This window comes from Salvelinus alpinus, chromosome 6 (genome assembly GCF_045679555.1).
Source record: "Salvelinus alpinus chromosome 6, SLU_Salpinus.1, whole genome shotgun sequence".
NCBI classification, from domain to species: domain Eukaryota; kingdom Metazoa; phylum Chordata; class Actinopteri; order Salmoniformes; family Salmonidae; genus Salvelinus; species Salvelinus alpinus.
The window spans coordinates 20,660,022-20,681,947 of NC_092091.1; the positions used below are offsets into that span (position 1 = coordinate 20,660,022).

Genomic DNA, 21,926 nt, shown 5'->3' on the forward strand with positions numbered 1-21,926 from the left:
TGGCCTCAAAGCCATGCTGGGAAACAATGAGGCTCGGCTCTGCCAGTGCTGAGGAGATGTAATGTCATATTTGAGCACAGTGGACAGCTTTATATGCAACAGCAGGAGATGGCAGAGATCCGTAGGCGTAATGGATACATTGCACTCGGAGGCACCATGGGTGCCATAACAATTCATTAGGCCATTTCATTATGGATGGGCAGGGTTATCCTGTGGCTAGGTGCTGTTAAACGCAATTGACTGAGGGTTATAAGTGCAATTGCTACCGGTGCTCTCCTGTCTCTGATTAACCAATATCCCATCCAATATCCCATAACAGACAAAGTATCATCTTGTCTCATTGCATCTTATCTCATCTCTCACATAAAAATCCATCAGGAAAACCAATAAAAACTGGCATCAGAAATAAGTCCAGGCATACAGGCAGGCAGATTGGATAGGAGAACTAGACTGTTTCACCAGCAGCTATTGTTCCTGTTGTCTGACTGTCTGACTGACTGTCTGTCTGACTGACTGTCTGTCTGACTGTCTGTCTGACTGACTGCATGTCTTTCTGACTGACTGCATGTCTGTCTGACTGACTGCATGTCATTCTGAATGTCTGCATGTCTGTCTGACTGACTGCATGTCTGTCTGACTGACTGTCTGTCTTTCTGACTGACTGCATGTCTTTCTGACTGACTGCATGTCTTTCTGACTGACTGCATGTCTGTCTGACTGACTGCATGTCTTTCTGAATGTCTGCATGTCTGTCTGACTGACTGCATGTCTTTCTGACTGACTGCATGTCTTTCTGACTGACTGCATGTCTTTCTGACTGACTGCATGTCTTTCTGACTGACTGCATGTCTGTCTGACTGACTGCATGTCTTTCTGACTGACTGCATGTCTTTCTGACTGACTGCATGTCTTTCTGACTGACTGCATGCCTTTCTGACTGACTGCATGTCTGTCTGACTGACTGCATGTCTTTCTGACTGACTGCATGTCTTTCTGACTGACTGCATGTCTTTCTGAATGTCTGTTTGATTAACTGCATGTCTTTCTGAATGTCTGTTTGATTGACTGCATGTCTGACTGACTGTATGTGTGTCTGACTGTCTGTCTGTCTGACTGCATGTCTGTCTGTCTGACTGCATGACTGTCTGTCTGACTGCATGTCTGACTGAATGTCTGTCTGTATGTCTGCCTGTCTGACTGCATGTCTGACTACATGTCTGTCTGTCTGACTGCATGTCTGTCTGTCTGACTAGGGTTGCTGGAAGCCCTAGAGCTCCAGAGTCAGTCATTCAGTCAGTCCCACTAAGCCAGTCAGTCTGACTGTGGCAGGACAGGGAGTCAGTCCAACAACACGTCCCCCTCACAGTGAGACACCTGCGGGGTCGATCCCGGGTGCAGCCTCCTCTCTGTCCTGGTAATCAAGCTCTAATTGTGTGAGGATGAGCAAAGACACGGGCAGAACGTGGTGGCACAGAGGATGCAAACACAGAAGACACGTTTTAGGGACAGAGAGAAAATACCCACCCACAGTGATAACAACATCAGATGTCTGTCTAGCTCCTTGGAAAACAATCTGTTATGACTGCACAAACCCACTTTGACCTGAGGCTGATGGAGAAACAACACACAGAGCCTCTGGAAGTGATAACAGAAGGGTTGGGAATGGGATGACACTGATGTGATAGGAAAGACAAAAGAGGATGATTATACAGTATCCATTCACTTAGCTCCAATCTAATATGTGGTGTTACATCCTAATTCATTAATGCTATTACACCTTCAGTTGATTACAGGTGGATGTCAGTGACAGGGAGTCCTGTCCCAAGTGCTAAGGGGATCCCATGTGTTCAATGTCTGTGCTGGGTGCATGCCTGTGTGAATGTGTGGCTTTTGCATAGTAGAAGCTGTCTTACCCAGATCTTGACCGGTGGTCCATCCACGTTCACAAGCCTGGTCCTCACTCGGCGTGTGTGTGTTGCCTGTGCGTCTCTGGTTCTGCGGTCCGTCTGTCCAGAGAGTGTGTGTGTGTTGGACTGTGATGTTGCTCCACCAGCTTCCTATGGTAATACTCACTGAGCCTCCAGCTTGTAACAGCAGCAACTGAGCCTGACTGCAATTGCTTCGCTCCCCCTCTCGCTCCCCCTCGCTCCCCCTCGCTCCCGCTATCTATAGTGCATCAACCTCTTCCCTCTGCAGATGAAAAGGCAACTGAAGTCTCTTTCCCCCTCTCTCTCTCGTCTTTGTGTTCCAGAGTCAGCTTCTGGTTCCCATTGGGCACAGGGCTTTGTGTCTCTGCCACTGTGACAGCCTGATCTGGTGATGGTGTGCTCTTTCACTACAGGGGCATGTGAGTGTGTGTGTGTGCGCATGTGTGTGTGAGGGAGAGAGACAGCCCTGCTGCTGCTGTTCAGTGGAGCACATCTGTGCTGTTGCTGCCTCTCCACTACTCCGGCTGTTCAGCTTCACAACTCACTCTGCTAGCCAACTAACGGCTTAGGGATCATCTCAAAAGTCTGGAAAACAGGAAAAACATAGACAAAAGGTTTAGCTCATCCACAAAGGGCCAGATGGCAATGGAATTATGGAAAATAGAGAGGTTCAATACATTGCATTTGAGATTGCTTGAACATGGAAATATACTTTTTTCTTGATATTATAATATATTTCTAAACTTCTGCTGACCAGACAGTAAAAAAGCAAATTTACTCTCTCCCTCTACATAACCCCAGACAAGCAACATAGGAGTCACATTTTATCCCCCCTGGGAACTCAGAAGCTGAGAATGAGGAGATAACTTTACCTCCAGGCTGTTCAAACAGATATTTTATACTTCAGCCATGGTGTTAAATAACAGAGTAAATCAGAGTCCAAGGCAGTGCAAGAGTGTCATATTCAGGTGAACGCATAGACTGTACCTTATTTCACCCCTTATTGTCCCTTTATTGTCCCTAAGAGACAACACTTCAGGTGCACTGATGCAGAATCTCTATGCAAAGCTAAGAAAATGCGAACACAGTTATAATTATGTAAGGAACCACCCAGTAATGATCTTATGGAAGGGGTGATCATTTTTTTATGTTTCTGTACTAGCACGATTTCTACTCATTGGCGGACAACGTCATTCCAAAAATGTATGTTCATAATCATATTACAGCCTACATGATAGTTCTGCTGTTTTGTCTGAGGGTTTACATTTGATATCTTATAGCAGGGGTTGGCAACAGGCGCGTGAGGGAGTTATTTTTTTATAATAAAAAAAAACATGTTTTTTACACCAATCTCGACAAATAATTTCTGTATAGACCTAGCTTTGTGCACAGGAGCATTGTCATGCTGAAACAGGAAAGGGCCTTCCCCAAACTGTTGCCACAAAGTTGGAAGCACAGAATTGTCTAGAATGTCATTTTATGCTCTAGCGTTAAGATTTCCCATCACTGGAACTAAGGGGCCTAGCTCGAACCATGAAAAACAGCCCCAGGCCATTATTCCTCCTCCACCAAACTTTACAGTTGGCACTATGCATTGGGGCATGTAGCGTTCTCCTGGCACCCGCCAAACCCAGATTGATCCGTCGGACTGCCAGATGGTGAAGCGTGATTCATCACTCCAGAGAACGTGTTTCCACTGCTCCAGAGTCCAATGGCGGCAAGCTTTACACCAGTCCAGCCGATGCTTGGCATTGTGCATGGTAATCTTAGGCTTGTGTGCGGCTGCTCGGCCATGGACACCCATTTCATGAAGCTCCCGACGAACAGTTCTTGTGCTGACATTGCTTCCAGAGGCAGTTTGGAACTCGTAGTGAGTGTTGTAACCGAAGACAGACGATTTCTATGCGTTTCGTGCTTCAGCACAATGACGGTGCCACGTTGAAAGTCACTGAGCTATTCAGTACGGGCCATTCTACTGCCAATGTTTGTCTATGGAGATTGCATTACTGTGTGCTCAATTGTATACACCTGTCAGCAACAGGTGTGGCTGAAATAGCAGAATCCACTCATTTGAAAGGGTGTCCACATACAAGTGTATGTCAACAATCCTTCCTCCAAAGGACTATTCTATGAATTACATTTAGTGAGAAGAAAATCATGGTATTTTTATGTCTGGGTTTCGTGAGGAAACACTCTAGCCTTCTGTTGAAGCCCTGGTCTCTGAAGCCCTGCTAGGGATTTCTCCACCCCATGTATTTCCCCAGGCAAGAGGCAGGCATAAGTTGGCACCATCTTGGAGTCAAGTGTTCTCAGGGATGTTGGAGTCAAGTGTACTCATGGATGTTGGAGTCAAATGTTCTCAGGTATGTTGGAGTCAAGTGTACTCAGGGATGTTGGAGTCAAGTGTACTCAGGGATGTTGGAGTCAAATGTTCTTAGGGATGTTGGAGTCAAGTGTACTCATGGATGTTGGAGTCAAATGTTCTCAGGTATGTTGGAGTCAAGTGTACTCAGGGATGTTGGAGTCAAGTGTACTCAGGGATGTTGGAGTCAAATGTTCTCAGGTATGTTGGAGTCAAGTGTACTCGGGGATGTTGGAGTCAAGTGTACTCAGGGATGTTGGAGTCAAATGTTCTCAGGTATGTTGGAGTCAAGTGTACTCATGGATGTTGGAGTCAAGTGTACTCAGGGATGTTGGAGTCAAGTGTACTCAGGGATTTTGGAGTCAAATGTTCTCAGGGATGTTGGAGTCAAGTGTACTCATGGATGTTGGAGTCAAATGTTCTCAGGTATGTTGGAGTCAAGTGTACTCAGGGATGTTGGAGTCAAATGTTCTCAGGGATGATGGAGTCAAGTGTACTCATGGATGTTGGAGTCAAATGTTCTCAGGTATGTTGGAGTCAAGTGTACTCAGGGATGTTGGAGTCAAATGTTCTCAGGGATGTTGGAGTCAAGTGTACTCAGGGATGTTGGAGTCAAATGTTCTCAGGGATGTTGGAGTCAAGTGTACTCAGGGATGTTGGAGTCAAATGTTCTCAGGGATGTTGGAGTCAAGTGTACTCAGGGATGTTGGAGTCAAATGTTCTCAGGTATGTTGGAGTCAAGTGTACTCAGGGATTTTGGAGTCAAATGTTCTCAGGGATGTTGGAGTCAAATGTTCTCAGGGATGTTGGAGTCAAGTGTACTCAGGAATGTTGGAGTCAAGTGTACTCAGGGATGTTGGAGTCAAATGTTCTCTGAGTCAATGTCTTGCATGTGATGCTGAGCTATTGTGATATTGAGAAGCATACGTATGTTGGTGCAAAATCAACCATCACATTTCACCTTGAGGGAAAGTTTCTAATCAATGCAGTCAACAAGCCCATACAGATGCTCTCGATATGTTCAAGCCAACACACTCATTTTTGAAGTAAGTAATGGTCTATCTACTGGCCCTGAGCAACTTTAAGTACACTCACAAACATCCTCGCACACCAAATGCAAAAGACTGAGAGAAGGAAGAGAGAAGGGAAAGAAGAGAGAGAGAGAAGTTTAATAGACTGAGGAAACCGATAAATGGACCGGATTGCAACTATGTGCCCTTGCAATCACAGATGAGTGCAGCTTTTATAGTGAGGGGCACTGGAATTTGTATGTGCATACGTGCGTGAGCATACATGCACGAGTTTGTGTGTGTGGCTCAGCCACAACAGTGTGACTGCTGTTATCAACTGCATGTCTGCCCTAGGGAGGAAGCTGCTGTGCTGGGGGGTAAACAGCTTTTTCAGCCTCACTGCTCCCTCACTGCAGCTGTGAAAGGGGCCGAGTAATCCTGCTGCTCTTTCACGCCCTGCGGACCAGGCCGATCTGGGGTGGCACACAGTAACACAGTAACACAAACTCCCAGGACTGGGAGGGTGGTATGCTGACCTCAACTAGGGTGCTGTATGATTTGTGTGACTGGCCAAACACTATCAAAACACAGGAGCATGCTCACTACAGAAATCAGTAGGAAGGTCATTGTGGGGGCAGAAAAACGCATCTCTGATCAAATCCCGATTACTGAGACAAGGCTTCGGATGTTAGGAGCAGAAAGGTGCAGCATCTGACACCTGTGGAGTGGAGCTGGGTTATTGCAAGTGTCACTGCCTCTGGCACCTGAAACATATTCCCAAACTGAACAAATGTGTGCCTTGGTGCAGAGTCATGGTGATTAGCGTACCAGTGAGGGGTGAGTGTGTGTCTGCGTGCGTGACACGGTGGTGGTTTATGTGAGAGAGGTGGTGACTCACACTGGCCTGAGCTGACGCTGGAGACCCTGTGGCCTGTGAGGAGGGAGGGGAGAGAGGGAGCGAGGGGAAGGAGGGAGGGGAGGAAGAAAGGTGGGTGTGGAGTGTGTGTACCCTGTAGCCTCCACAGAGACTAGGAGAGAGAGATGGTAGACGAGGGAGAGTGAGTAAAAATGAAATGGAAAACGGTGTAGGAGGCGGAGTGAAAGCTGGATGACGAGGGAGAGATAAAGAGGGGTCTGTGGGGAGAGTGTGTAGGCTATGCATCCTGCAACATCCACAGAGACTGCCAGCTTGCAGAGAGAAGGGAAGGGAAGTCTGTGGGCCCTGGAGCCTCCAGAGGGACTGGCAGAGCAGGCAGCGCCGTGGAGGGAGACAGACAGCGCTAGCTGCACCGGTTGGCCTACACGCTGAAGGAGGGCGCTCGGTGGGCGGGGGGCCATGTTTACTAAATACAGATCCCCACTGGGAGACTGCCTCTCTGTGTGAATGTGATTACACTACACACACCATTTACCAGCAGCAAAGCCTTATCATTACTGAATAATTACTTCTGCAACAAGAGCACAGGGAGGATGAATGGCTGCAGGTTATACTGTCTACTTACACTGAGTAGACAAAACATTAGGAACACCTTCCTAATATTCAGTTGCACCCCCTCTTGCCCTCAGAACAGCAACAATTCGTCGGGGCATGGACTCTACAAGGTGTCGAAAGCGTTCCATAGGGATGCTAGCCCATGTTGACTCCAATGCTTCCCACAGTTGTGTCAAGTTGTCTGGATGTCCTTTTCATACACACAGAAAACTGTTGAGCGTAGCAAAACCCAGCAGCGTTGCAGTTCTTGACACAAACCAGTGCACCTGGCACCTACTACCATACCCAGTTCAAAGGCACTTAAATATTTTGTCTTGTCCATTCACCAACTGAATGGCACACATAATGTACACAATTCATGTTTCAAGGCTTAAAAATAACAAGTGACATCAATAAGGGATCATAGCTTTCACCTGGATTCAACTGGTCGGCCTATGTCATGGAAAGAGCATTTGTTCTTAATGTTGTGTATACATTGTATATCGCTAAGAATGTGAGAGTAGGGTGACTCCACCAGCAGGTCTCAAACCCAGGCCACCAGCACCAACGTTGAACACCCTAACCATTGTCCAAATAAGGGATATCTTTAGGGCATGTGCTTATTGGGCAAGTATAGTTAGGCCCTGTCCAGAATAAACCTTAACCCCGCCTCCCTAGGCACTTATGTAGATGAAACAACTTGATTGGTGTACACAATAGGGTGAATGCACTTTGAAGTAAATCTCAGCTCTGTTAAAAGTACACTCAAGAAAAGCTATTTTATTTATTATAGTGATTCAGGATTTCATTAAAACATGTTAATATGCCCCACAAACATTAGACAACTATACAGAAAGCCCTTAAATCACTTAACGGGTAAGGTATCGGTTAATCTGACTATTTTCATAATTTGACTTGATTTACAGTACTTTTTTTTAGCGATTTAAGGCGGTGGCATGGCGGGAAGACCGGGGTACCATGAACCAAGAGGTTGAGAAACCCAGGTGAGGACATGAATGATAATCACCTACTTCAAATATGTAACTTGAAAACACTGTATGTTAAAAGCACTGTGTGTGAGTATCCCTAACCTTACCAACAGACAAAGAGCTACAAATTGATCAGTGGTTCAGGGCCTTGATTGGCTTGGCAACCGTAACAAGGAGTGATGTCTAATGACATTTTTGGGGGGGAGAACGTTTCTTTGGGACCATCAGGTGACGCCCTAACAACTGATACACAGAAATGTTCCTGCAATGTTCCCATGAAACGTGTCTAGAATGAATAAATAAACAACAACAACAAGAAATCCACAGGCCAGACTATAATTGCTGTAATGATTAGGCTTTGCTGTACCTCTGTACCTCTGTCAGGTCAAGACCAGGGTGAGGACGATGAGCATGCAGATGAGCTTCCCCGAGACGGTTTGTGCAAAAATTATTTGGTTTTGCAAACCCACAGCTTCATCAGCTGTCCGGGTGGATGCTCTCAGACGATCCCGCAAGTGAAGAAGGCAGATGTGGAGGTCCTAGGCTGGCGTGGTTACACGTGGTCTGCGGTCGGTTGTGAAGCCGATTGGACGCACTGCCAAATTCCCTAAAACGACGTTGGAGGCGGCTTATGGTAGAGAAATTAACATTAAATTCTCTGAACAGCTCTGGTGGGCATTCCTGCACTCAGCATGGTAATTGCACGCTCCCTCAGAACTTGAGACATCTGTGGCATTGTGTTGTGTGACAAAACTGCACATTTTAGAGTGGCCTTTAATTGTCCCCAGCACAAGGTGAACCTGTGTAATGATAATACCGTTTAATCAGCGTATTGATATGGCACACCCTCAGGTGGATGGATTAACTTGGCAAATTAGAAATATTCACTAGCAGGGATGTAAACAAATTTGTGCACAAAAAATGAGAAGAAATACACTTTTTGTGCGTATGGAAAACTTCTGGGATCTTTCATTTCAGCTCACGAAACATGGGACCAACATGTTACATGTTGAGTTTATATTTTTGTTCAATGTATGTTATGACCCCTATGCGGTTAGTTGGGCCAACAGGATTGAGGGTATGAAATGTCAGGGAGTAATCTTCTCAAACTAAGACAATTTGATATGTTATTAACTTCATAACACAATAAGGTAGGAAACAATCGGAATGGTAATGACATCCCTAAGGGCTCACCTTGGGAGGGGGGGGAGGGGTCAAAGGTCATACATTTTGGGGTATGTTGAGCCAGAATGGACAGTATTGGGATAGTACCATATTACCACATGGTACCCTAACTCCACCAAATTCCTTTTTGCTATATAGAGTCAAAGATTTTGCATGGCCATACCTGAATAAATAACTTGGTTAATAAAGCCAATAATGAGGACAACCGAAAACGATGGACCAAGCATGTCAGTTATATATATTTAACAAAATATTACCAGATATGCCACCAAAATGTTTTGTTTTGTAACTGTTTCAAATACATTACATTAAAACACTTAAAACATTTTTGGAGAAGCATTCACTAATGTCCATTAATTAAAATGATATGCGATATGATTCTATAATGTTATGTTATTATGTTAACATCAACAAATCAAAACAGACAAATGGCCACATGCTTCGTTAACAACAGGTGTAGACTAACAGTGAAATGCTTACTTACGGGCACTTCCCAACAATGCAGAGAGAAAAAGGAGAAATAGAAGAATTACTACACAAGTAATAAATACATAATGAGTAACGATAACTTGGCTGTATGCACAGAGTACCAGAACTGAGTCCATGTGCAGGGAGGGGTAGGAGGTAATTGAGGTTGATATGTACAGTGTCGTGAAAAAGTATTTGTCCCTTTCTGATTCTCTATTTTTGCATATTTTTGATACTGAATGGTTTCAGATCTTCAACCAAAACCTAATATTAGATACAGGGAACCTGAGTTTACAAATAACAACAACAAAAAATTGACACATATTATTTATTTAATTAAAAACGTTATGCATCACCCAATTGCCCGTGTAAAAAAGTAATTGCCCCCTTCCACTCAATAACTGGATGTGTCACCTTTAGACGCAATGACTGCAACCAGATGCTTCCTGTAGTTGTTCATCAGTTTCTCACATTACTGCAGAGGAATTTTGGCCCACTCTTGGATGCACAACTGCAGAGACATTTGTGGGTTTTCAAGCATGAGCTGCTCATTTCAAGTCATGCCACAACATCACAATTAAGATTAGGTCTGGACTTTGACTAGGCCATTTCAAAACTTCAAGTGTGTAACTTTTTAACCATTTTCATGTTGACTTGATTGTGGGTTTTGCATCATTGTCTTGCTGCATGACCCAGATGCGCTTCAGCTTCAGCTCACAGACAGATGGCCTGACATTCTCCTGTAGAATTCTCTGATACAGAGCACAATTCATGGTTCTTTCTATTAAGGCAAGTTGTCCAGGTACTGAGGCAGCAAAGAATCCCCAAACCATCACACTACCAACACCATAAAACTGTGAAGGACCTCGGCGTTACTCTGGACCCTGATCTCTCTTTTGACGAACATATCAAGACTGTTTCAAGGACAGCTTTTTTCCATCTATGTAACATTGCAAAAATCAGAAACTTTCTGTCCAAAGATAATGCAGAAAAATTAATCCATCTTATAACTGCAATAGTAAAGTTCTTACATGTGTTACATATATATTAATCCATCCATCCATAAATTAATCCATCTTATAACTGCAATAGTAAAGGGCTTACATGTGTTACATATATATATACTGTATGTTACAGGAGAAGGTCAATTTGGGAAATATATACGTTATATACGTCACTTCTAGGTTTGTAACGGTTGTCGTCGGGAGAAAGAGAGGACCAAGGTGCAGCGTGGTAAGTGTTCATCTTATTTAATAATATTCAAAAACTGAACACTGAATAACAAAACAACAAAGTGAAAACCGAAACAGTTCTATCTGGTGCAGACACACAAAGACTGAAAATAACCACCCACAAAACCCAACAGAAAACAGGCTACCTAAATATGGTTCCCAATCAGGGACAACGATTGACAGCTGCCTCTGATTGAGAACCATATCAGGGCAAACACAGAAATAGAAAATCATAGAAAAACTAACATAGACAACCCACCCAACTCACGCCCTGACCATACTAAAACAAAAGACAAAACAAAGGAACTAAGGTCAGAACGTGACAAGGTTAGACTACTGCAATGCTGTACTTTCCGGCTACCCGGATAAAGCACTAAATAAACTTCACTTAGTGCTAAACACGGCTGCTAGAATCTTGACTAGAACCCCAAAAATGTATCATATTACTCCAGTGCTAGCATCTCTACACTGGCTTCCTGTTAAGGCTAGGGATGATTTCAAGGTTTTACTGCTAACCTACAAAGCATTACATGGGCTTGCCCTTACCGATCTTTCCGATTTAGTCCTGCCGTACATACCTACATGTACACTACGGTCACAAGACGCAGGCCTCCTAACTGTCCCTAGAATTTCTAAGCAAACAGCTGGAGGCAGGGCTTCCTCCTATAGAGTTCCATTTTTATGGAATGGTCTGCCTACCTACAGTGGGGAGAACAAGTATTTGATACACTGCCGATTTTGCAGGTTTTCCTACTTACAAAGCATGTAGAGGTCTGTAATTTTTATCATAGGTACACTTCAACTGTGAGAGACGGAATCTAAAACAAAAATCCTGAAAATCACATTGTATGATTTTTAAGTAATTAATTTGCATTTTATTGCATGACATAAGTATTTGATACATCAGAAAAGCAGAACTTAATATTTGGTACAGAAACCTTAGTTTGCAATTACAGAGATCATACGTTTCCTGTAGTTCTTGACCAGGTTTGCACACACTGCAGCAGGGATTTTGGCCCACTCCTCCATACAGACCTTCTCCAGATCCTTCAGGTTTCGGGGCTGTCGCTGGGCAACACGGCGAGTGGAGTTTAGACCAAAAAGCTCTATTTTTGTCTCATCAGACCACATGACCTTCTCCCATTCCTCCTCTGGATCATCCAGATGGTCATTGGCAAACTTCAGACGGGCCTGGACATGCGCTGGCTTGAGCAGGGGGACCTTGTGTGCGCTGCAGGATTTTAATCCATGACGGCGTAGTGTGTTACTAATGGTTTTCTTTGAGACTGTGGTCCCAGCTCTCTTCAGGTCATTGACCAGGTCCTGCCATGTAGTTCTGGGCTGATCCCTCACCTTCCTCATGATCATTGATGCCCCACGAGGTGAGATCTTGCATGGAGCCCCAGACCGAGGGTGATTGACCGTCATCTTGAACTTCTTCCATTTTCTAATAATTGCGCCAACAGTTGTTGCCTTCTCACCAAGCTCCTTGCCTATTGTCCTGTAGCCCATCCCAGCCTTGTGCAGGTCTACAATTTTATCCCTGATGTCCTTACACAGCTCTCTGGTCTTGGCCATTGTGGAGAGGTTGGAGTCTGTTTGATTGAGTGTGTGGACAGGTGTCTTTTATACAGGTAACGAGTTCAAACAGGTGCAGTTAATACAGGTAATGAGTGTAGAACAGGAGGGCTTCTTAAAGAAAAACTAACAGGTCTGTGAGAGCCGGAATTCTTACTGGTTGGTAGGTGATCAAATACTTATGTCATGCAATAAAATGCTAATTAATTACTTAAAAATCATACAATGTGATATTCAGGATTTTTGTTTTAGATTCCGTCTCTCACAGTTGAAGTGTACCTATGATAAAAATTACAGACCTCTACATGCTTTGTAAGTAGGAAAACCTGCAAAATCGGCAGTGTATCAAATACTTGTTCTCCCCACTGTATGTGAGAGACGCAGACTCTGTCTCAACTTTTAAGTCTTTATTGAAGATCTCTTCAGTATGTCCTATGATTGAGTGTAGTCTGGCCCAGGAGTGTGAAGGTGAACGGAAAGGCACTGGAGCAACGAACCACCCTTGCTGTCTCTGCTTGGCCGGTTCCCCTCTCTCCACTGGGATTCTCTGCCTCTAATCCTATTACAGGCGCTGAGTCACTGGCTTACTGGTGCTCTTCCATGCTATCAATAGGAGGGGTGCGTTACTTGAGTGGGTTGAGTCACTGACGTGGTCTTCCTGTCTGGGTTGGTGCCCCCCCTTGGGTTGTGCCGCGGCGGAGGTCTTTGTGGGCTATACTCGGCCTTGTCTCAGGATGGTAAGTTGGTGGTTGAAGATATCCCTCTAGTGGTGTGGGGGCTGTGCTTTGGCAAAGTGGGTGGGGTTATATCCTGCCTGTTTGGCCCTGTCCGGGGGTATCGTTGGATGGGGCCACAGTGTCTCACAACCCCTCCTGTCTCAGCCTCCAGTATTTATGCTGCAGTAGTTTATGTGTCGGGGGGCTAGGGTCAGTCTGTTATATCTGGAGTATTTATCCTGCCTAACCCGCGTCCTGTGTGAATTTAAGTATGCTCTTTCTAATTCTTTCTTTCTCTCTCTCGGAGGACCTGAGCCCTAGGACCATGCCTCAGGACTACCTGGCCTGATGACTCCTTGCTGTACCCAGTCCACCTGGCCGTGCTGCTGCTCCAGTTTCAACTGTTCTGCCTGCGGCTATGGAACCCTGACCTGTTCACCAGACGTGCTACCTGTTCCAGACCTGCTGTTTTCAACTCTCTAGAGACAGCAGGAGCGGTAGAGATACTCTGAATGATCGGCTATGAAAAGCCAACTGACATTTACTCCTGAGGTGCTGACCTGTTGCACCCTCGACAACCACTGTGATTATTATTATTTGACCCTGCTGGTCATCTATGAACATTTGAACATCTTGGCCATGTTCTGTTATAATCTCCACCTGGCACAGCCAGAAGAGGACTGGCCACCCCTCATAGCCTGGTTCCTCTCTAGGTTTATTCCTAGGTCCCCGCCTTTCTAGGGAGTTTTTCCTAGCCACCATGCTTCTACACCTGCATTGTTTGCTGTTCGGGGTTTTAGGCTGGGTTTCTGTACAGCACTTTGAGATATCAGCTGATGTAAGAAGGGCTTTATAAATAAATTAGATTTTGATGACGACCGTTGGCCGTTGACCGTTGGTATGAGGTTCTTACTGTGGAATGCAGTGTTTGGTTTTCGCCAGACATAATGGGACCCTTTTCATCCAAGTTGACTTGTGTCAAGTTGACTGAATGTCCTTTGGGTGGTGGACCATTCTTGATAAACACGGGAAACTTTTGAGCGTGAAAAACCCAGCAGCATTGCAGTTCTTGACACCGTCAAATCAGTGTGCCTGGCATCTACAACCATACCCCGTTCAAAGGCACTTAAATCTTTTGTTTTGCCCATTCACCCTTTCAATGGCACAAGTACACTGTCTCAATGCTGAAAAATCCTTCTTTCACCTGTGTACTCCCCTTCATCTACACTGATTGAAGTGGATTTAACAAGTGACATCAATAAGGGATCATAGATTTCACCTGGTCAGTCTGTCATGGAAAGAGCAGAAGATTTAAATGTTTTAAAATCTGTAATTTATTGTGGAGTAAACGCACACATACACACAGAGAGAGAGAGAGAGAGAGACAGAGAGAGCAGGGATTTTCCTGCTTTAGTATTTCGATATGGATATCCTCACGAAAGACAGATACATATTTGAAACAAAATAATACATAAAACATGACTGCAGCTATACGTTCACACGACAGTATGAAACATTTTTCCCCTACGCTTTTAGCGAGAAACAGCTGACCCAGCAAATTAAGGTGGCGGTGAATATCAGTCAGGAACACGTGCCCCGATAATGCTGAAGTCGACAGAAAAGGAAGAGGGAGGCGAAGGTCTGGAAAATGAATTATAAACACACTGAGATCACCATGAGAAATAACCTGGGTACCTGGCTGTATCTGTATTCAACAAGGATATGCCCAGACCACATGGGAAATAGTCTATCTATGCTGTTTAGTCTGTATTGGTTTGTCCCTGGGAGTGTTATAGTAGGGGGGATGGTGTCTGGAGCTCACTAGGTCAGTACCATCATCATCACCCACCTGTCTAATCAGATGCTGTATGTCCCTCATCACTGGCTTAAACACAGCTAAACTTGGCCCTGGCCAATAGGTCAGCAAAGCCCTGTATTAGTAGTGGCTAACCCACAGGGATCTCCTACCCGGCCGCTCTGCTCAACACAGTAGGGACAGATCCAGCCGGACAGTCGTGGTATTTACATGCTCTGACATGGATTTTGTATAATGTTCTGGTACCCCGTGTACACAGCCAAGTTATAGATAGTCATTGTGTATTTCTTTTTTCTATAAATTTTCTCTGGCCTGTAAGTAAGAATTTCACTGTTAGTCTACACCTCTTGTTTACAAAGCATGTGACAAATCAAAATGTATTTGATGCTCATGGTGTATACACAGCAATGTTTTTCAACAAAGCCCATATTATCCTCAGCTAAGTGAATTATACAAGTAGACATATTTGCCAACTGTACACAAAATTCACATTCAGACACAGCAAATCTCTACTGAAATGAGAACATTAATTTTAATTCAATGAACAGTGAAAGCTCTGTAGTGAAGACAGTGTAGGTGTTGTGGGTTGTGTATTTGACTTGTAGCAACGACAAGGAACAACGGCATACGGAAATTGATTATATTTAAACAAGGAAAAAGTCACCTTTAATTGGTTGTTTCTCTGTTTTTATATGCAAATGTGCAGCATGTGAAAGACAATTATTGGGCCCCTGGCAGCAAAAAAACGCAGCATTATCAAAACAATTACATTTAGCTCTATGGGAACATTTCACCCCTTTCTCATTCCCTGTAGTTCTGCAGTAGCAGTTCATTAAAACCTAATGGGAACAGAGGCATCGGGGCAAGTTGGGGAGCACAGGCATGGCACAGCCAACATGAATTAGACTTCACTTTCAGTAGTAACACAGGACAGCAGGAGGAGGACCTCAGTCATCAGGGCCTGGCTCCAACCCCCGCCGCCAACGCATGTGATTGATTTGAGAAACATATGTCTGTATTGCTTTGTCCTCTGAACTTTACAGCTACTTTAATTTCTTCACCGGAATTGTAATAATTGTTTGGCTTCTCTATTCACATGCCTGCTTATGTACTACTGTGATCTAAAACATAATCCATTCAGCTATGTTCTATAAAATGGCTGTTAATCCCACTCATTGTCCCCTCCATGAATTAGGCTGCTGTGCTGAATGATCATGCAAATGAATTGTGTATCAGCATTCCTCTAGCTAGTTATTAGTTCTCATCATAGGCAGGTGGATCTGGCAGCAGCAGGTTGAAGTAGACTAATGAGTGGGGAGCCCTGCTGCAGTCCTGCAGTGTAGAGGTAGAGGATTCCCTATGGACAGCTGAGCTGCCCGTCTCGGTCTCTGTTTGAAGCCTTCCTGAGAGCTGGCCTGTGTGCCTATGGATGATTTCATGAGCAATACAAAGCCTAGTCAAGCGCACTGCCCACAACCACATGCCAGAGCAAGCCTGGGCTTGCTGGCCAGAGCTCACACAAACCGGCTGTCACAGCCACCCAGTTTACGCTCCACCAACAGGCCACGGCTGTTTATACATTGTGTTATCCCATTAAGTGTGTGTGTATGTGTATGTGTGTGTGTGTGTGTGTGTGTGTGTGTGTGTGTGTGTGTGTGTGTGTGTGTGTGTGTGTGTGTGTGTGTGTGTGTGTGTGTGTGTGTGTGTGTGTGTGTGTGTGTGTGTGTGTGTGTGTACACAAAAATGTGCTTTAGGCTATATACATTGCATTGGGCTATAGTATAGTATTTATCCAATATATACCATTCCTAACTCATGCATTTAACCCAGCGGTTGTTGGGGTGAGCCTGGCAGAAGTCTGCCACTGTTTACACTTTAAACCTTACACCAAGTGTTCTACAACACGACCAGCGATAGAGGAGTGGTAGGACAAATGGCCCAGTCAATTCCCAGCCACTGGTTCTCTTCATCTTTATCTGCTGGTAATGACAAGACTGGCTGTAGCTGTCAGAGGGAGAAATACATCAGCTGGGATTAATCCACCCCACTGCTCTCCACCAACACCGCAGTCCTCCATTTTAACAGATGAAGTGTTCTCCAAAGACTGTGACAGGGTGAACAGGGGCGCACAGGGGTCAGATATTGATAGCGCCCTCAATGCAGGAAGGCAACCTTGGAGGAGACAGCCAGGAAGAGAGAAAGCAAAAATGCTACTTTTGTGTTCGGGAAGAGAGCAGCTTAAAGATTGAAGTGGGGGATGAGGGATGGTGTGGAAAATGTGATCACAGTTTCAATTTGGAGCTGTCATGAGTAAATAAGAAGTGTATGGGTGGAAGGAGATAGAGGGCAGGATTAGTGAACCCCGCTTTGCCTTCTGAGGCAGCTCATTCCTCCTATTACTATCAAAGGAAGAGAGCCTTTAAACCGCTTGGAACCAGAAAGAGATAGCCTAAACAGAATACAGATTTCAAACGCAAATATCCAAACTATGGAAATTTATGAGATAAATGGGGAATATGGTGAAAATATATTTCATGAGGACTGTCTACTCCTTAAAGGAATTCTGCTCATTCCAGATACAAAGCACTCTCTCTTATTACTAGAGCTCTAGCATCATGCCTGCAATCAGCTTCTCAATTATCCCATTCCTCCTCATTCGCAAGAACTTCTGAAGTCTGTAAAGAATCCCAAAAAATTCAGGTCTAAAATATTCCACCAGTGAATTATACTCAGCAGCAAGGTAAAGTCATACAGGAGCTTAGAGAAAGAGGGAGATAGGCTATTCCCAGCAACAGTTTCACAGAGCCCGAAAATATGTCTCTGGTTTTTCCTTGATAAGTTTCCTCTCAGCAACATGTGTATCCTCTTATTTGAAAGTGTTAGGTCAAGCGTATGATACGAACACTGCAGCTACAGTACGAGATGCAACTGGATGGTAACAATTGCTCATGCTGCACAATCCTCTGGGTATTTATTTCTAAAATCTGCAATAGAAATGTTTCCCTTTTTGCGGAGTTCTGACAATGTAAATCATTTTATTTCTCTCCAGGCCTTGATTATAGCCCCCAATGTCCCTGGGGAGTGATTTGTGTGTGTGTGTGTGTGTGTGTGTGTGTGTGTGTGTGTGTGTGTGTGTGTGTGTGTGTGTGTGTGTGTGTGTGTGTGTGTGTGTGTGTGTGTGTGTGTGTGTGTGTGTGTGTGTGTGTGTGTGTGTGTGTGTGTGTGTGTGTGTGTGCGTGTGTCCGCATACATGTGTACCTGAGAGTAATGTAACTATTCACACAGATCAGTGAGGCCACACAATGGCCACCCACACAGTATGCAGATTGAGGCAGAGCCGAGACAAGAGGATGGTGGGTGGATTAGAAAGAGGTGGAGAGGATCACATTTCTCTGTGGTTTCCAGGAGGATTTCACACGAGGACAGGAATTCACATGATTTCACAATTAGATGAACACAAAGGAGATAGTTTATACAATCTGAATTTACTAGAAAAATGGTATCCAATATGGATGGTGTTAAGAGATAGATAGGAGGAGTTTAATGGAGGTTAAGGTTGGGACTAATAACAACAAATAATAACAAGATAACTAATGTAAAACATACTGTGACAATAAAATGTATATGGGTTAAGACATTTTGTGAAAGAGCACAGTTTCAAAGATATGGCTAAAAGAAATCAAACCGGATGGACATCAGAAATAGATGGGAGAGGTTGAGGGTAGAGGAAGGACAGGAGCAAAAACAAACAAAATAGAACTATTAAAATAGACTGTGTCCACAAAATGTATATACAGTAAACTCAGCAAAAAAAGAAACGTCCTCTCACTGTCAACTGTGTTTATTTTCAGAAAACTTAACATGTGTAAATATTTGTATGAACATAACAAGATTCAACAACTGAGACATAAACTGAACAAGTTCCACAGACATGTGACTAACAGAAATGGAATCATGTGTCCCTGAACAAAGGGGGGGTCAAAACTGGACTACACCAGATTTGCCAGTTCTTGCTGTGAGATGTTACCCTACTCTTCCACCAAGGCACCTGCAAGTTCCCGGACATTTCTGGGGGGATTGGCCCTAGCCCTCACCCTCCGATCCAGCAGGTCCCAGACGTGCTCAATGGGATTGAGATCCGGGCTCTTCGCTGGCCATGGCAGAACACTGACATTCCTGTCTTGCAGGAAATCACGCACAGAACGAGCAGTATGGCTGGTGCCATTGTCATGCTGGAGGGTCATGTCAGGATGAACGTGCAGGAGGGTACCACATGAGGGAGGAGGATGTCTTAAACGGCAATCCGACCATCACCCCTAGTGAGACAAAAACGCGACTCGTTAGTGAAGAGCACTTTTTGCCAGTCCTGCCTGGTCCAGCGACGGTGGGTTAGGCAACGTTGTTGCCGGTGATGTCTGGTGAGGACCTGCCTTACAACAGGCCTACAAGCCTTCAGTCCAGCCTCTCTCAGCCTATTGCGGACAGTCTGAGCACTGATGGAGGGATTGTGCGTTCCTGGTGTAACTCGGGCAGTTGTTGTTGCCATCCTGTACCTGTCCCACAGGTGTGATGTTCAGATGTACCGATCCTGTGCAGGTGTTGTTACACGTGGTCTGGCACAGCGAGGACGATGAGCTGTCCATCCTCTCTCCTTGTAGCGCTGTCTTAGGCGTCTCACAGTACGGACATTGCAATTTATTCACGCAGATGAGCAAGGACCCTGGGTATCATTCTTTAGGTGTTTTTCAGAGTCAGTAGAAATGCCTCTTTAGTGTCCTGAGTTTTCATAACTGTGACCTTAATTGTCTACCGTCTGTAAGCTGTTAGTGTCTTAACGACCGTTCCACAGGTGCATGTTCATTATTGTTTATGGTTCATTGAGCAAGCATGGGAAACAGTGTTTAAACCCTTTACAATAAAGATCTGTGAAGTTATTTGGATTTTTATGAATTATCTTTGAAAGACAGTTTTTTTTCTTCTGAGTTTAGTATATATAAGCTGAAAGTAGAGGCCTAAGCGCTGTTGTTCACTAGTTTACTCTAATTAGGGGAGGGGTGATAGGGTTAGAAAGTAATAAAGGGAAAATATATTTATTTTTAAAGATGTGTGTATATATATATATATGTGTGTGTGTGTGTATGTGTATGTACAGTACGAGTGAAAAGTTTGGACACACCTTCTCATTCAAGGTTTATTTTTTTATTTTTTTTAACTATTTTCTACATTGTAGAATAATAGTGAAGACATCAAAACCATGAAATAACACATGGAATCATGTAGTAACCAAAAAAGTGTTAAACAAATCAAAATATATGTTATATTTGAGATTCTTCAAAGTAGCCACTCTTTGCCTTGATGACAGCTTTGCACATTCTTGGCATTCTCTCAACCAGCTTCATGGGGTAGTCACCTGGAATGCATTTAAATTAACAGGTGTGCCTTGAAAAGACATTCCACAAATTAACTTTTTACATCTTAATGCATTTGAGCTAATCAGGTGTGTTGTGACAAGGTAGGGGTGGTATACAGAAGATAGCCCTATTTGGTAAAAGACCAAGTCCATATTATGGCAAGAACAGCTCAATTAAGCAAAGAGAAACGACAGTCCATCATTACTTTAAGACAGGCAGGTCAGTCAATCCAGAACATTTCAAGACCTTTGAAAGTTTCTTCAAGTGCAATCACAAAAACCATAAAGAGCTATGATGAAACTGGCTCTCATGAGGACCGCCATAGGAAAGGAAGACCCAGAGTTACCTCTACTGCAGAGGATAAGTTCATTAGAGTTACCAGCCTCAGAAAATGCAGCCCAAATAAATGCTTCACAGAGTTCAAGTAACAGACACATCTCAACATCAACTGTTCAGAGGAGAATGTGTGAATCAGGCCTTCATGATCGAATTGTTGCAAAGAAACCACTACTAAAGGACAACAATAATAAGAAGAGACTTGCTTGGGCCAAGAAACACGAGCAATGAACATTAGACCGGTGGAAATCTGTCCTTTTGTCTGCCGAGTCATAATTTGCAATTTTTGGTTCCATCCGCCATGTCTTTGTGAGACGCAGAGTAGGTGAACGGATGATCTCTGCATGTGTGGATCCCACCGTGAAGCATGGAGGAGGAGGTGTAATGGTGTGGGAGTGCTTTGCTAGTGACACTGTCTGTGATTTATTTAGAATTCAAGGCATGGCTACCACAGCATTCTGCAGAGATACGTAATCCCGTCTGGTTTGCGCTTAGTGAGACCATCAATTGTTTTTCAACAGGACAATGACCAACACACCTCCAGGCTGTGTAAAAAAATGTATCACTGAGTGTTCAGTGCTGAATGGTTTTTAGATAACGTAGTGAGCTTCATGAAAATCCATCTCACTTGCAGAATGATTCTCTCTATGGATATACACTGATACACACACTCATGCATACCGTGCACTTTTCCACACTCTCATGCACACACACACAAACACAAAGATCAAATGCAAGGCATGAATATCCCGGACTGGGTTCTTTTGCTTGTTTTGTGAGAGAGTGTGTACTGTAGAGTGTGCTGACCACTGCTCCATTTTGTTTTAGCCTGGCAGGGCTCCAGTCAAGCCATGAGAACCGATTAGGTGGTGTGGTGTTAAACACAACTAAATCACTTTTCTATGCCTGCTTTTACTCTGTTTGTGCTAGCATATACTGTTGGTATTAGTGTGGGCATTGCTATACAAAATACAAACTTGGGCAAGACAAGATGGCTTTGTGTTTCTAGTGTATGTACAGTTGAAGTCAAAAGTTTACATACACTTAGGTTGGAGTCATTAAAACTTGTTTTTCAACCACTCCACAAATTTCTTGTTAACAAACTATAGTTTTACCAAGTTGGTTAGGACATATACTTTGTGCATGACACACGTAATTCATCCAACAATTGTTCACAGACAGATTATTTCACTTATAATTCACTGTATCACAATTCCACTGGGTCAGAAGATTACATACACTAAGTTGACTGTGCCTTTAAACAGCTTGGGAAATTACAGAAAATGATGTCATGGCTTTAGAAGCTTCTGATAGGCAAATTGACATCATTTGAGTCAATTGGAGGTGTACCTGTGGATGTATTTCAAGGCCTACCTTCAAACTCAGTGCCTCTTTGCTTAATTTGGCGCACGGATCCCTTTAAC

General features: G+C 44.0%; 1 protein-coding gene across 1 annotated transcript in view; it reads right to left on the reverse strand.

Moving 5' to 3' along the window:
* LOC139578326 (leucine-rich repeat and immunoglobulin-like domain-containing nogo receptor-interacting protein 3) overlaps positions 1 to 2,456 on the reverse strand; it is a 50,625-nt gene extending 48,169 nt beyond the window's left edge. The window contains exon 1 of the mRNA XM_071405760.1: positions 1,914 to 2,456. The gene's annotated coding sequence lies outside the window, so the exon portion shown is untranslated. The remainder of the gene's footprint in view (positions 1 to 1,913) is intronic.
* Positions 2,457 to 21,926: the final 19,470 nt, after the last annotated feature.